This window comes from Narcine bancroftii, chromosome 3, assembly GCF_036971445.1.
Source record: "Narcine bancroftii isolate sNarBan1 chromosome 3, sNarBan1.hap1, whole genome shotgun sequence".
NCBI lineage: Eukaryota > Metazoa > Chordata > Chondrichthyes > Torpediniformes > Narcinidae > Narcine > Narcine bancroftii.
The window spans coordinates 58,824,299-58,840,391 of NC_091471.1; positions in this window are offsets into that span (position 1 = coordinate 58,824,299).

The following is a 16,093-nucleotide window of genomic DNA, read 5'->3' on the forward strand; positions in this document are numbered from 1 at the left end:
GCTGTATGTCTAAATTATATTAAATTTAAAAATTAAATTAAAAGCCCAATATAACCCAGAAATTTATCACAGCTACTATCCTTTGATATTTTCTCAAGGTTCCTTAGATATTGGGGTCATAGCTTCATGATGCACTGACAAAGGTAAATGATACAGACAAACTGGTGATAGCAGTGGCCCTCAAGCGAGGGGTTCATAGTTGGCTTCAGATTCAGGAACCCAGAGAATCTGGAGATGCAGGTAGGGAGATGCCAACTCGGGGCATAAGGGAATTTTAAGCAAGATGAAACAGAATTGTTACCAAAGACAATGAGTTGGAGAGAAAGGATTCAGGCTGGGAATTGAACACTCAAGTTGCCGGGATGGCTAGGCAGGTGAAGTGGGCAAATGTACTTGGGGCCTTGGAAATGAAAATCAGAAGCAAAGAAATCAAAGGATTTGGCCAGAGGTTGCAAATCAGTAATTGGACTGGAAACAACTCTTGCCCAACTCAAAGGTAAGAACAGGGACTCGGCAAATCATGGGCTTTATTGGACTGGACCAGTATTGAAGAGATTGCTGGCCTTTTAGCGGGAAGGTCAATACCACAATTCAGAAACTGGTAAATGTTGATTAATTCCTTCCCAGTTACAAGTTCACGAACATCTGCAGAAATAGCAGAAACAATTGGGGCTTAAGAAGAGGACAAAACAAAGAATTTTCTCCCATGAAATAGAATGCAAATATCAAGAACTGTCACATATTGTCTGCAATTTTATTCTTCATTTATTTCCTTTTTTTAAACTTTTTTTATTATAGAATAATTCTCAATACATAATCCTTTGTCTCAAAATAATCATATTTTTCCACTGTTGTTTTATTTAGTTCCATTGACTGTTCAATACTCCCTGGAGCCTCTGTTTTGCCCAAAAACCTTTTTTAAATCTGTATTTTAATACCAAATCCAACTCTTCACTTATTATTAGATTTCAATCTTCGTCAGTTTCAAATTTTAATGAATTCAGGCATTTGCCAATTTCAAGTAACCTGCTTCAAGTTGTTTATTAAGAATTTTCTCCTGATTTGCTTGAAACCAATTTCCTCCTCATCTCCCTTTTGATTGACCCTGATAGCCAACTTTTCTACAGTGTCATTGATTATCCACCTCTCCCACCTGCTTATGGAGTTCTGTAACTGTTTTGTTACCTTGAGCTGCAGGTCAATATTAGCCTTCAGTTACCATTTTACTGCATTTATTGACAGCAGAAACCAAATGATGAAGTTGTTCCCAGGTGAGAAAATATTCCGGAAACCATTACCTTTGTACTCAAGAATGTGAAATGTTTTCATTCACACACTATTTCCAACTGAAAGATGAAGGTGGAAGGCAGGATTGGAGGAACTTGGGAAAAAGCTGTAGATTTATCAGGAGCATGTATTGTTTGCAAGAGTAGAAATAATAAGGTCAATTTTGACTTTGAAATCCACCCTCAAAATGTCTGCACCAGTTTTATTGGAGACAAGGTAATGAGGCAATCAACATGACTTCAAACAATGAAATAAAAGGCTGCTTTCATTTAGTTTTAGTTGAAACAATTATACCCACTTTTGACCTGACTACATCCTCTCCTCCTAAACTTCCCCTTGTAGCTTGTCTCCCAGACAAACCAAGAAATTATCTCACCTTCGTATCTGTTTCCTGCTCCTTGCCTTCAGCCTTGTGCCTTGAGTTTTCCCTCATGTTAACTTGGCAGTCTGTCACCCCAGTACATTCCCCTTCAGGGTGGAATTTACTGCTACTTCCCCTTGAACAGTATCAACCCGACTGAAGTAAGGCAAAAGAAAAATGGAGACAAACCCGAGACCTGAACTCTGTTTCTCTAATAGATGTTGCCTGCCCTGCTGTGTTACCAGAAAATTTTCTATTTTTTAAAATCTCAGGTTGATTGTTGGATGAGATCTCCCAAAAACACAAACTTCCCAGGTTCCAGATGTAAGTTACTGGTCTTCTCTCCAACCTCTAATTCCCATAAAAATCTGCACCCATAAATTGCTAATGTCAGTATCTCATAACCTGAAAACAACTAAAACTAAAACAACTAAAAGAATTTGAAACTTGAAAATTCTGAGTTGAATCATTTCCCAACATTAGCATTCTGAGAATTCTGACCATCCAAAGGCCTCTGAATAGATATGTAGTCCCCAGTTCCTTCATAGCAGAAGTATCCTTTCAAAGTGCCATCTGTGAAGGATGGCAAAGGTAACAGATGTTTTCAAGTCACATAATTTAAAAAAACTATAATATTATGAATTTATTCCAGCATTTCAAGGACAATATTCATTCTCACTTGGACAAGCATCAGTGAATAAAGAAGCAACCAGCACCTATTTGTTAAAGGTAAAATGTGAATTACTGACCTGGTGGAATACAATGTATTTACAAATGTAAAGTAACAGAGATATTTGATGAAGGTGAGTGAATTCTTGTACTTGCAATAGTACAACACTTTACATCATTTTTAAAAAAAGTTTCAATATGAATGAATCAGATAACTGGGTCTCCCTTTCTCCTTTTGAATACATTTATCAGAAGTTTTGCTTAAATAGGGTTCAAAAGAATTATAGAAGACTTTCTTTTCCATCCCACACACAGTATCTTTGACCCACTACCATCAGGGAGGAAGTACAGAAACATCAAAATCAGGATTGGCAGACTAGGAAATAGATTCTTCCTAAAGGCTGTGAGATTGATGGATGCATTGTAACTGAGAAAATCATCCCTAAATATATATAAATTTAAAAGTTTTCACACACACACACACACACACACACACACACACACACACACACACACACACACACACACACACACACACACACACACACACACACACACACAAAAACTGGAACTTGAATTTAGCTAGGTGTTTGCGTGGTTGATGGTCAGCATGCACTCAGGGATGAAGAACCTTTTTCCTCTGATTATAAACTGTGTGAAAAAAAATTAAAAGTGAGCAGATCTTTATTTGACAGCAGAGAAGAATGCAAGGGTTCATGGTGGGGGGGGTGGTCTTCACTTATCAACTAATAATTTGAACCTCATTATATAGTGAAAAATTTTAATGTTTCTAAATGATATAAAACATTGTTATCTTATAAATCCAATGCCTTCTTTGCCCCATTTGGTGATAGCAACAGCCAAAAACTACCCCTCCACATCCCCTGATGATCCCATCCTGTCCATATCTGAGGATGACATGCATGCTGTCTTCTGGAGAATGAATCCAAGGAAAGCATCCAACCCAGACAGAGTGCCTGGATGTGTATTAAATATTTGTACTGACCAACTTACCAATGTATCCACAGGTACCTTCAATGTCTCACTCTAGCAGGGTGTGGTATTCACCTGTTTCAAACAGGCATCAATCATACTGATGCCCAAGGAGAATGTAATAATCTGCCTTAATGATTATTGGCCAGTAGCACTTACATCAACAGTGATGAAGTGCTTTGAAAGGCTGAAGCATGTCAGCTCCTGTCTGAGCGGTGACATGGATATGTTCCAGTTCACCTATCATCGTAACAACAGGTGTACGGCGGATGCCATCTCACTGGCTCGACATAAAGCCCTGGTACAACTGGACTGCAAAGATGCATTCATCAGGATTCTCCTTATCGACTACAGTTCAGCATTTAACACCATCATCCGTCAAAACTGATCAACCAATAACTGGGACTCAACACCCCTCTGTATAATTGTATCATGGATTTCTTCACCTCCAGACCATAATCAGTGAGGATTGACAAGAACATCTCCTTCCCAATCTCCATCAGTACTGGAGCACCTCAGGGCTGCGTTCTTAGCCCCTGCTCTACTCAGTTTACACTTATGACTGGATGGTTCGGTGCAACAATAACACCACCTAAACATTTGCCAATAATCCCACTGTAGTGGGTTGTATAAAGAAGGGGATGAGTCAACATACAAGAGAGAGATTGAAAATTTGGTTGAATGGTGCACCAACAACAACCTTGCACTCAATGTCACCAAAAATAAGGAGTTGATTGTTGGCTTCAGGAAGGGACGCCCAGAGGTAGACAATCCAGGGATCATTGGAGAAATCAGAAGTGGATAGTGTGAGCAAATTTAAATCCTTGAGAGTCACTATCTTGGAGGATCTTTCCTGGACCGACCACACTTAAGGCATTGTGAAGAAAACACGCCAGCACCTCTAATTCTTCAGGAGTTTGTGGAGATTTGGTATGACACCAAAAACACTGGCAAATTTCTACAGATCTGTGGCGGAAAGTGTGTTGACGTGCTGCATCACAGTCTGGTATGGAAACACCAATACCCCTGTGCATAAAGGCCTGCAAAAGGTAGTGAATACAGCCCAGGATATCACAGACCAATCCTCCACACTTTCAAGAACATCGACAGAGAATGCTACTGTTGGAGAGCAGCAACAATCATCAAGGATCTACACCTACCATCTCAAGCTCTGTTTTCACTGCTACCATCAGGAAAGACTCACACCAGCAGGTTCAGGAACAGTTGCTACCTCTTCACCATCAGACTCCTCAACAACAAACTCAATCAGGGACTCATTTAAGGGCTTTTACTTCTGCACTTTATATTTTTTCTCTCTCTGCATTGCACAGTGGCTTTGTTTACCTGTTTACATGTATATGCTGTGTACAGTTTTTATTATGCACTACTACTAAGTGGTAATTCTGCCTCGCCTCCAGAATAAGAATCTCAGGGTTGTACATGATGTCATGTATGTACACTGACAATAAATCTAAAATCTAAAACTTAAACAATGGGGAGGACAAAAGAAGACTTCAGAGGAACAAATAAATGACTGAAATGGTCAATTACAAAGCAGATGTAGCTTAGTTAATACAAGTCTGGGGAAGACGATATTGGGAGACTGAATAATGTGAATGCTGATATTTTGACAAAAGCAAAAGAATAGAGAGGCAGAATATGCACATTCATACATTTCTGAAGATACTGGCCAGGTTTATATGTTGGTTAGTAAAGCACTCAGAATACTTGGCTTTGCAAATCAAGGCACTAAATGTAAAATCAAGAAGCCACGCTTAGCTTTGCAAATCAGTGGCAGGGTTCAGCATTTTCCTTGGCATGGATTTGGAGAGAATTTTGGCAGAGCACCATCAAACAAAAGCGTTTGGACTTCGAAAAGAATGGAGAAATTCAGAAGTAATATGAGATGTTCTTGACGTATTTCACCAATGAAATGGATGCTGCACTTCTTGCAGGGTAGAGTAAAGGAATGTAAATTTGTAGCCTAGAATCTGTAAAAATAATTTGTACTGGATTGGATCCAGTGCAAGACAATTTTATAATCAGAGATAAGATTGCAATACCAAGAGAGACAGGATTTACAAGCATTTGGAGAGGCATAATCTGATAAGGGGTAGTTAGTATGGCTTTACCAGGGGAAGGTCATGTTCCACAAGCCTGATTGCATTTTTTGAGAATGTAACAAAGAACATTGATGAAAGTAGAGCAGTGGAAATAGTGTACATAAATTCAGTAAGGCATTTGATAAAGATCCCCAGGCAAAGCTCATTCAGAAAATAAGGAGACATGGAATCCAATGAGAACTTACTTTGTGGACACAGAATTGGCTTGCCCAGAGAAGGCAGAAGATGGAATTAGATGGTTCATATTTTGCATGGAGGTTGTGTTCTGCAGTGATTTCTTCTGTCCCCCTTCCTCTTTGTGATTTTTTTTTTATAAGTGACCTGGATGAGGAAGTGGAAGGATTAGTTAATAAATTTGTAGATGACAGGAGGGTGGGTGGTGTTGTGGATAGTCTTCAGGGTTGTCAGATATTACAAAGGGACATTGATGGGATGCAGAACTCAGTTGAGAAGTGGCAAATTTAATTTAACTCACAAAAGTTTGATAATTTTTGTATCTTTTTTTTCTCCCCATGACCAACATTAAACATATTTAAGAGTCAGTTGGATAGATTTTTACATTAAAAAAAAGGAATTAAGGGATATGGGAAAAAGGCAGGTAGGTGGAGTTGAGTCGATGATCAGATCAGCCATGATCTTATTGAATGGCGGAGCAGGTTCGATGGGTCATATGGCCTATTTTTATGTTCTTAAAGTGTTGTTAAAAACTTTTTTTTTAAACTCCACCCATATTATGGCCCTGTGTTTGAGTGTTTTCAATATAAAATTACTTCTCTGTGCATGTTTCCATTGGGAGAGTCACATGAACTACATTTATTATAGCACAATGACAAGTGCTTGTGTTTTGATTCTGACAAAGCTTTAGGCTAATATGTACAATTCTGCATGGCAGATGTCAAAGCCTGAAAAAGAGGACATAGGTCAAATAACAGAGTGATGGTCACATTACATGGAGAAATTGAGGAAACTGGAACAGGTTCAAACAGAAGCACAAAAACTGCAGATGCTGAAATGTTGATCAAATAATGAGGTGCTGGAGAAACCTCAATGGGTCAACAGCATCCAAGGGTAAAAATGGTCACTCACTGGTTTAGGTTGGAACTTCTTATCGAGGTCTACTTATCGTGAAGCCAGCTAATGAGATATTTAACAGTATTTCAACAGCCAAAAGAACAACATGAAGGAATGAGGACAATTGTCACACATCTTTAAGGCCTGAAATGGTGGCAGATAAGCTTGCATTAAAATTTTCCTGACAGAATTGAGAAGGGGACTAACTTACAAGATTACAGGGTGAAAGGTTGGAGCATGGAACTAAATTGGACAGCTCCTTCAAAGAATTGGCATGGGCATGGCATACTAAATGCTCTTCTCTGCACTGAAACATTCTGAAGTTCCATAAATCAATCATCCCTCTTTGTAAATGTCACAGAAAGTAATGAAGATGAGATACTGACATTAGCAATACTCCAACGTACTCTGTTATTTACTCTCCACTTTAAAATGTACTATTTAGGTGGCTTTGTGAATACCTTGAGAATAGTCAAACACCTTTCTGGTACTTGATAGAATAATACAAGCTCATATTTGATGTTTAGTCTTGATTCCACCTCATATGAGCTTTTAGCATTCACCTACGTCTTGTCATTGTCCTCCACAGAAAATGATTCTAACCTTAGGAATGTTTGCTGTAATGCTTAGTGTAGATAATTCATTTATGGAGACAAGAAGGACATTGTTCCATTAATAGATTTGGACTAAGAAGTGTTATGAAAGCCAGAAAGGCACAAGATAATTTATGCACTTCAAAAACTGATGATAAATAGTGACACATGGCTCTATTCATGTTAATTAATTGCTTTACAGGCTGTGATTAGCAAATTCATTAAGATTAATGTAATATTCAGTGCTTTCAAACTTTTTGTCCTCTTTGCGAAATACATTATTGTCGAACCATTACTGAACTGGTCGTCTTTCAGAACTGCGGCACTCTAGAAGCTAGAATTACCTGGTCAGCTCACATTAGATTAGTTTAATGGCAACTGGGAGGCATTGAGCTTATTTTAAATCTTTGCTTGAAATCTTCTCATTTGTCATGGTTTCCCACTTGAAGCTGTTAATCATCTGATATCATGTAGCTTATATTTTAAATGTGTTTATTATAGAATGGTAATCCTAACAAGACTCAAAAATAATCCTTTCGGAAAGGACATGATATTTATTGACCTTACAAATGTTGCTAACATAATTTTTCAGCTTAACTTTAATATCACCTCAATATTCAGGGCATGGCTCTGAAACATTCTTGTTTGGCTTTCTTAAGTTTTCTTTAGACTTGTTGAATCCCATGGGATGGCAATAAATGAAGTTCTGTTACATATTATGATTAAGCTACCTGGCATTACACAATAAAATGTTCTGACTCTCAATCTTTTGACCATATACTTTAAATTAACTGTTGAAGCCTTTCATTTAGAAAATTGTGGACAGGATGATTTTCAGCTGAATTATATCCACTTTAAAGACCCATCTTGTTGAGTCTCCACTCTATTAAGGACATCTACAAGCAGTGGTGTCTCAGGAAACTAGTCTCTATCATCGAAAACTGCAGATGCTCAAATGAGGGTTCACCATCCAGTCTCCATTATCGAAAACTGCAGATGCCGAAATGAGGGTTCACCATCCAGTCTCTATTATCGAAAACTGCAGATGCTAAATGAGGGTTCACCACCCAGTCTCTATTATCGAAAACTGCAGATGCCGAAATGAGGGTTCACCATCCAGTCTCTATCATTGAAAACTGCAGATGCTGAAATGAGGGTTCACCATCCAGTCTCTATTATCGAAAACTGCAGATGTTGAAATGAGGGTTCATCATCCAGTCTCTATTATCGAAAACTGCAGATGCCAAAATGAGGGTTCACCATCCAGTCTCTATTATCAAAAACTGCAAATGCTGAAATGAGGGTTCACCATCCAGTCTCTATTATCGAAAACTGCAGATGCCCAAATGAGGGTTCACCATCCAGTCTCTATTATCGAAAACTGCAGATGCTGAATTGAGGGTTCACCATCCAGTCTCTATTATCGAAAACTGCAGATGCCGAATTGCGGGTTCACCATCCAGTCTCTATTATCGAAAACTGCAAATGCCGAAATGAGGGTTCACCATCCAGTCTCTATTATTGAAAACTGCAGATGCCGAAATGAGGGTTCACCATCCAGTCTTTATTATCGAAAACTGGAGATGTTGAAATGGGGGTTCATCATCCAGTCTCTATTATCGAAAACTGCAGATGCCGAAATGAGGGTTCATCATCCAGTCTCTATTATCGAAAACTGCAGATGCCGAAATGGGGGTTCATCATCCAGTCTCTATTATCGAAAACTGCAGATGCCGAAATGAGGTTTCACCATCCAATCTCTATTATCGAAAACTGCAGATGTTGAAATGAGGGTTCACCATCCAGTCTCTATTATCGAAAACTGCAGATGCCGAAATGAGGGTTCACCGTCCAGTCTCTATATCTAAAACTGCAGATGTTGAAATGAGGGTTCACCATCCAGTCTCTATTATCGAAAACTGCAGATGTTGAAATGAAAGTTCACCATCCAGTCTCTATTATCGAAAACTGCAGATGCCGAAATGAGGGTTCACCATCCAGTCTCAATTATCGAAAACTGCAGATGCCAAAATGAGGGTTCACCATCCAGTCTCTATTATCGAAAACTGCAGATGCCGAAATGAGGGTTCACCATCCAGTCTCCATTTTCGAAAACTGCAGATGCCGAAATGAGGGTTCACCATCCAGTCTCTATTATCGAAAACTGCAGATGTTGAAATGAGGGTTCTCCATCCAGTCTCTATTATCGAAACTAGAGATGTTGAAATGGGCGTTCACCATCCAGTCTCTATTATCGAAAACTGCAGATGCCGAAATGAGGTTTCACCATTCAGTCTCTATTATCGAAAACTGCAGATGCCGAAATGAGGGTTCACCATCCAGGCCATGCCCTGTTCTCACTGCAACAATCAGGGAAATACAGGAGCATGATGAACACCTAATGGTTCAAAATACTCTGCCAGTTGTCAATTTTGATTCCAGTGGAGTTACCACACCACTGCTGGTGCTACATATCACGTGAAGGCAGTATTGTGCTACCATGCACACAAATGCTTGTAATTAAATTGGAAAAATCCTTTGAATGGATTCAGAACATTTTAAGAAGAGTGATAGAGAGAATTTCTCCAGCTCGCAATTTTTCACTTCTTCAGACCACTAGAAGGCAAGATGAGGGAAGATCAATAAAATTGTTTGAACTAAGTCTACTTCACTTTTGAGTTAGTGATAACATTAGTGCCCAAAACTCATCTGTCCACTTTCTGATTTCAGATTTTAAATATATTGTTAGAGTGCATATTCAGGATGGCAGGGTTGGCTTAGTGCTAATGCAACACCATTACAGCACCAGCATTAAGGACCGGGGTTCAAATTCCAGACTGTGCATAAGAAGCTTGACATTCTCCCTGTATCTACATAGGTTTTCCCCAGGGGCTCTGGGTTCCTCCCACTGTTCAAAATGTTCTGAGGGTTGTAGGTTAATTAGGTGGCATGGACTTGTGGGCTGAAAAGGCCTGTTACCATGCTGAATGTCTAAATTAAAAATAAATTAACAATGAAATGCAATCACGCATAACCCTAAGATTCTTTTACCTGGTCATGTTCATCAGCTGATGATCCAAGTCTTACACAGAGACCTTCAATGGTCCTCAAACCTTATAAAAATTCTGCTCCTTTCAATCACATGAATGAACAACTTTAAAAATATTCATTTAGAACTTATAATGCACAGTAATATCCATGAAATATAGGCATTGTTTAATATTCCATGCTCTTTTTGTCCAGGGTACCACTGCAAACTGCAGTCATTTTTGAGGCAAATTGGCAAGAGTCATCAAATTTATTATCATCTGATTGCACAGGTATAACCTAACAAAACAGTATTCTTGGGTCCTCAGTGCAAAACAGACACACAACCAGATATAACACGCATACAGATAAACAATAATTATACTGGACAAGTATTGATATATACAAATAAATATATAATGATTGTTTAGTCCATATGAGAGTCTCGGATGGTTAGTGTGAGCGGTTCCTTTAGTCGTTCAGCATTCTCAGGAAGAAGCTGTTCCTCAGCCTGGTGGTGCTAGCTCTGATACTTGTCTTAACTCTTCCCTGATAGGAGAGCTGAAAGAAGCTGTGTGCAAGGTGGAAACGGTCCTCAACAAAATTTGCATGCTCTCTTCAGACAACAATGCTGGTAGATCATGTTGATGGATTGGGAGAGGGGGTGGTGGAGAGAGAGAGACTCCAATGATCTATTCTGCCACTCCTATGGTCCTGTGGATTGACCTTCAATCCATTTCTCTGCAGCAACTGTCCCAAACTGATGCAATCGGCCAGGGGACACTCAATAGAGCATCTGTAGAACATTGACATGATAATGGACAGTAGCCTTGCCTGCTTCAATCTTCTCAGGAAGTACAGTCACGACTGCACTTTCCTGCCAAGTGAGGAGATGATGGGTGCCCACGATAGGTCACTAGTTAAAGTGTACTCCAAGGAACTTGGTGTTCTCTACTTTCTCCACTACAAAGGGAGATGGAATATGCATTGCACGATGGTTCAGGCTCACTGAGTAAAAAGGCCACCAAGAGCCATAGAATCATACAATGTGAAAACAAACCCTTATATTAGTGAATTTGTGCCTGATGCTGAAATCTACCATTATGTCTCATAGAACATACAACAGTGCAACACAGTAGAGGTCAATTAGCCCACAATATGATGCTGTCCTACATAAACCTAAAAACAAAAATGGCACAAGGTTACAGTCACAGTGAGGGGACATGGAGCACAAGGCAGAGACATATCAAACTATCTGCATTTTATAAACCGATGAGATTAGGGGATAATTGAGAGTGAAGATGTGTGGAGGAGGACAGGATGTGGATGTACTATCACCTTTTGTTTCATCCTACCCCACTGATGATGATATCTAGAACAAGCAGGAACAGGAGTCTGCAGATGCAGGAAAATGGAGCAAATAACAAACCGCTTGTGCTGTGTCTCAATCCAAAATGTAGACTATTCGCTTCCCTCACAGGTTCTGCTTAACCCACTGAATTCCTCCAACAATTTTTTTTCCACCAAATCTAAAACAATGTGGGCAAACAAGTTCCAAGCATGTTTTGTTCCTAGAAATGAATGTTTAATAAATCAAGAGGAAAGGAGAAAGCAGTGGCACAAGATAGTGCAAAGGTATTGGCAAGCAAACTGTTACAAGCTGGGCCTAAACATACAATCAAAAGTAAGCTGTGCAGAGCAAATTCAGAAATAGAAAAAAACAATATTAAAATCAACCCTTAGTGGTCTTTATCTTTTGGACGCAGTTGTTTGTGCATTTATTGTTTTGTAGGGTGGTTTATATGAATGTTTTCACTGTGATGCTGCTGCAATGCAACATTTTTTTTACTTATTCAGAACAATAAATTCTGATTCTGAGATGAGTTGACAGGACTGATAGCAACATATGGTATCATCCAATAGCTACAGTGGCATGACCAATGGTTGGAGGATGACCAAGAATGGGTGCTCAATATTGCAGGATATAAAATGTTCCAAGAGGACAGGCCAAAATCGAGAGGAGGAGATTAGTATTGTTATTCATGGGTGAGATCAGTACAGATTTTTAAGCACATTTATCATAACCCCATAACCGTAGAATCACATTTATAATATTTTACCATTTCAATCATTTAAGTTTATTTGAAATAATGTAAATGTATTGGACCAAGTCAACATAGTTTTATGAAAAGTAAATGATATTTCAAAAACCTGCTTCACCCATTTGAGGATATGACAGGGAGAGTTGATAGAGGGTAACCTGCAGATGGTGTATAATTAAAGTGCTGCCTAAGAGGCTGGTGCAGACATTAGGATCCAAGGTATTGGAGGAATTGTGCTAGCATGAATTGAAAAATAATTGTTGCATAGTGTTGGAATGAATGGGCCCTTTTCAGGCTGAAGGGATGCAGCTTGGGAGAGGACCCTGGAATCAGTTCTTGGCCCTCAATTGTTTGATATGTAATATGATTAATGACCACCTGCAGACACGAAGCAAGCAGTCAAAAGCTTTATTAACCAGAAAACCTTGGCATGCTTCTATGTGCTGCTGGTGCACATCCAAGGCAAGTATCAGCCTTTATTAGGAATCTTAAGGGGAGGTGCTACAGGTACAGAAGGTGGGCCAGCCTGCCCAGCTCAGTGAGGCCATGCCTGCAGTACCGCGTTCCATCACATTCACCCCTTCTCTTTTTGGATGAAGTCTGGCGGGGTGAAGCGGGACAATGTTCATCGGCACTGGCCGTGCAGTGAATAATAGTTCATAGGTTCAGCTGATCCAGTGCTGTGTTGTCAGTTCCTGTGGAACAGTGGCTTGTTAGGCAGGCTGAGTGTTGAAGGGCAGAACTGTGTCTGTGTGTACTAGTTCCGAGGGGGGTGGTGAACTTGTGTGTAGGGGTAGGGGGCTGACAGCCTGAAGGGCCATGGTGGTGGGTTTACTTCGTCGCTTGTCGGAGTGGTCCCTGGGGCCGACTGGTCGCTGACGGGGGCTACTGGGTGAATCTCTCATGCTGGAGCCGAAGCTCGAGTGAGGTCCGGGTTCCGTATCAGAGCATACTGTAATTAGCATGCAGGAGGTTCTCTTCTTTAATGAGTAGGCCTATCCTGTGGATCCTAACATGCTTATAGAGAAGCACTGGCCCTGGGGTCATCAGCCAGAATGGCAGTGTGGTTCCCAATGTCAACCTCCTAGGGAAGAACAATAAATGAACAGATCAATTCTCCACCTCATGATCTTGTCATTTTTTTGTTTTTCCCTGCTGTTTATTGTTAAACATAACTCTGGTCTATCAGAAGCCAAATAGTGCCTCCAGTCACACATGGGCTCTGCTATAGCTTGTGCCTCCTTCTCAATGTCAGAGTGTCTGAGTTTGGGGACTTGAAGGGTTCAGGAGAAAAATGCTACTTGCCTGCCTGCTTGGTTCAGTATGATGGTCAGGGCAAAGTCGGAGGTGTCGCTCTCCACTTGGAACGGAATGGATCCATCAATGGCGGGCATCGCTGCCTTGGCAATGTCATCCTTAATGCCCTCAGAATTCTTATGGGCCTCCGATGACGGGGGAAATGTGAGAAGAACCCCAGACACCTTTTTAAGTCTTGGGATTGTGGGGCAGAGGTAGTAGTTCCAGAAGGGGGTGCATGCACTCAGGATTGGGGACGATGACACCATGCTCCACCACGTACCCCAGGATTGCTAACTGTACTGTATGGTGCTAAACACGCACTTTTTCTTTTTGTACGTGAGGTTGAGGGATTTGGCGGTGGCCAGGAACCTCTGCAGATTCTCATTGTGTTCCTCCTGGTTCTGACACAGATGGTGATATTATCCAAATATGGATAGGTAGCTTTTCTACCATGCAATTCATCTCCTTTTGGAACTGTGACACCCTGTTTGTGAGGCTGAGAAGGACCCGCAGGAAGTGATAGAGGTGGCCATTTGCCTCAAATGCCATGTAAGGTCAGTCTTCTGGATGAATTAGAAAATTTGGCTGTGTGCCAACTTGAAGTCTATGATGGAGAAGAGCCTGAATTGGGCGATTTAATTCACCATGTCGGCTATGTGGGAAAGAGGGTAGGCATCTAATAAGGTGAAGCTGATGATAGTCTGGCTGTAATTGATGACCATCTGATACTTCTCCCCTCTCTTCACCACCACCACTTGCACCCACCAGGGACTGTTACTGGGTTCTATGATGCCTTCCCCCAGCAGTCACCCCACTTCTGTTTTTATGAACTCCCTGTCCCCAGGGTGCGGTTTGTAGTTTGGGGTGAGGTTTTGGAACAGAGGTGCAGGTGGGCAGAGGGACCCGTAGGGTGGCCAAACCACTTGTTGGGTGCCCTGCACAGCATTCTGGTGTGTGATTGGGCACATTGGAGAGGACGGGCAGGCCCTCCAAAAACTAGTTATTACCGACCATGAAGGGTTGGGGTCCATTAAACTGCATCAGCACTCTCTTAAGCTGGCACTGGAAATCCAGCCCCAGTATGATGGGTACGCAGAGGTGTGCATGACCAGCAGTTTGGAGTTTTTATATTTCATGCCCCTCAATGTTGAGTAATGGTGCAACATCAACAGATTTTCGCAGAGAGGGACTTAGAGGCTAGCTTTACCTTGAACTTTGCCAGGGACACTGTCAGGGAATAACATTGGACCATGCCCAGGGTATATGAAACTCTCTGTACTCCCTGTGTCAAACAAGCAGCCAGTGATATGGCCATTTACCTCAATGTCCATCATCAATTGCCCCAGCTGGTGTGGTCAGCCTTGGTCCAGCATGATGGAGGCTAACATCAGCTCACTGTCCAAGTCACTGCTGCTATATCGTTGGAATGGCTGCTGCCAAGATGGCTGCCCGGGAGATCATGAAGATGGCTGCCATCATGGATCGCATACAGTGGAGTCCGGAAATGAAGCCAGATGTGAAGTCATCCCGTGTTGTTGCGCTTCTGTTCTGGATGTTCTGTTCCCAGCTACTGGAAATTACACTGGAAGTGGGTCAGCCCAAGATTGCGATGTGGGTCTAGAGTGGGGTTTAGAGTGGCATACCTATGTGTAGTGCCCCTTCCTCTGGCAGTTTGAGCAGGTCGAGCTATGGGCTGGATAGTACTTACACGGGTGTTTGCCCTGGCCACAGTAGTTGTACCTCGTGCACTTGGTTGCGACAGTGGCAGTCAGGGGCCCTGAATCCCAAGATGGGGTTACCCATTCTCCTCACCTGGTGGCTGCATGTCCTGCTGAGTAGGTCTCTGTGCTCTGTGATCAGGACATCTGCATGACTTCTGGTTGCCCTTCTCATGGAGCTCTCCATATGTGGTTGGAGAGGAAGCCTGCGATTGGCCTGCTGTGAATGAGCTCCTCCTTGTACGTCATTGCGGTCACATCCTGGTACCCACAGGCTCACCCCAGCTCCCACATGGCCTTTACAAAATCATTGACTGACTCACCAGACTGCCTAGTTGGCAGCGAGCATACATGTGGGCTTCATATTACTGTTGTAGTAGGGTCATTGCCTCATCTTACCCTTCACAGCAACGGATTATCTGGTACGTTTGATGGCCCACCACTGTGAAAATCAGATCGTATCTATCGCCGTTGGCTATGATCTTGTGGTGCCTCACGTAGGCCTTCAAACAATATAGCCAATGTTAAACTTGACAGAGGCCTCTGGTTCCTTTGGATCGGTTTCAAGCTTTTCCAGCCTAATCGCCTTGTCCATGGCAACTAAAATTCTGATAAATAAATTGTGGCATAATCAATGACCACCCGCAGACACAAAGCAAGTAATCAAAGACTTTATTAACCAGAAAACCTCGGCATGCCTCTAAATGCTGCTGGCTCACGTCCAAGGCAGGTATGGAGGGAGGAGACAAGGGCTCTTAGCCTTTATTAGGGATCTTATGGGAAGGAGTAACAGGTACGGAAGGCAGGCCAGCCTGTTCAGTCCAGCGAGGCCATGCCTGCAGTACCACAT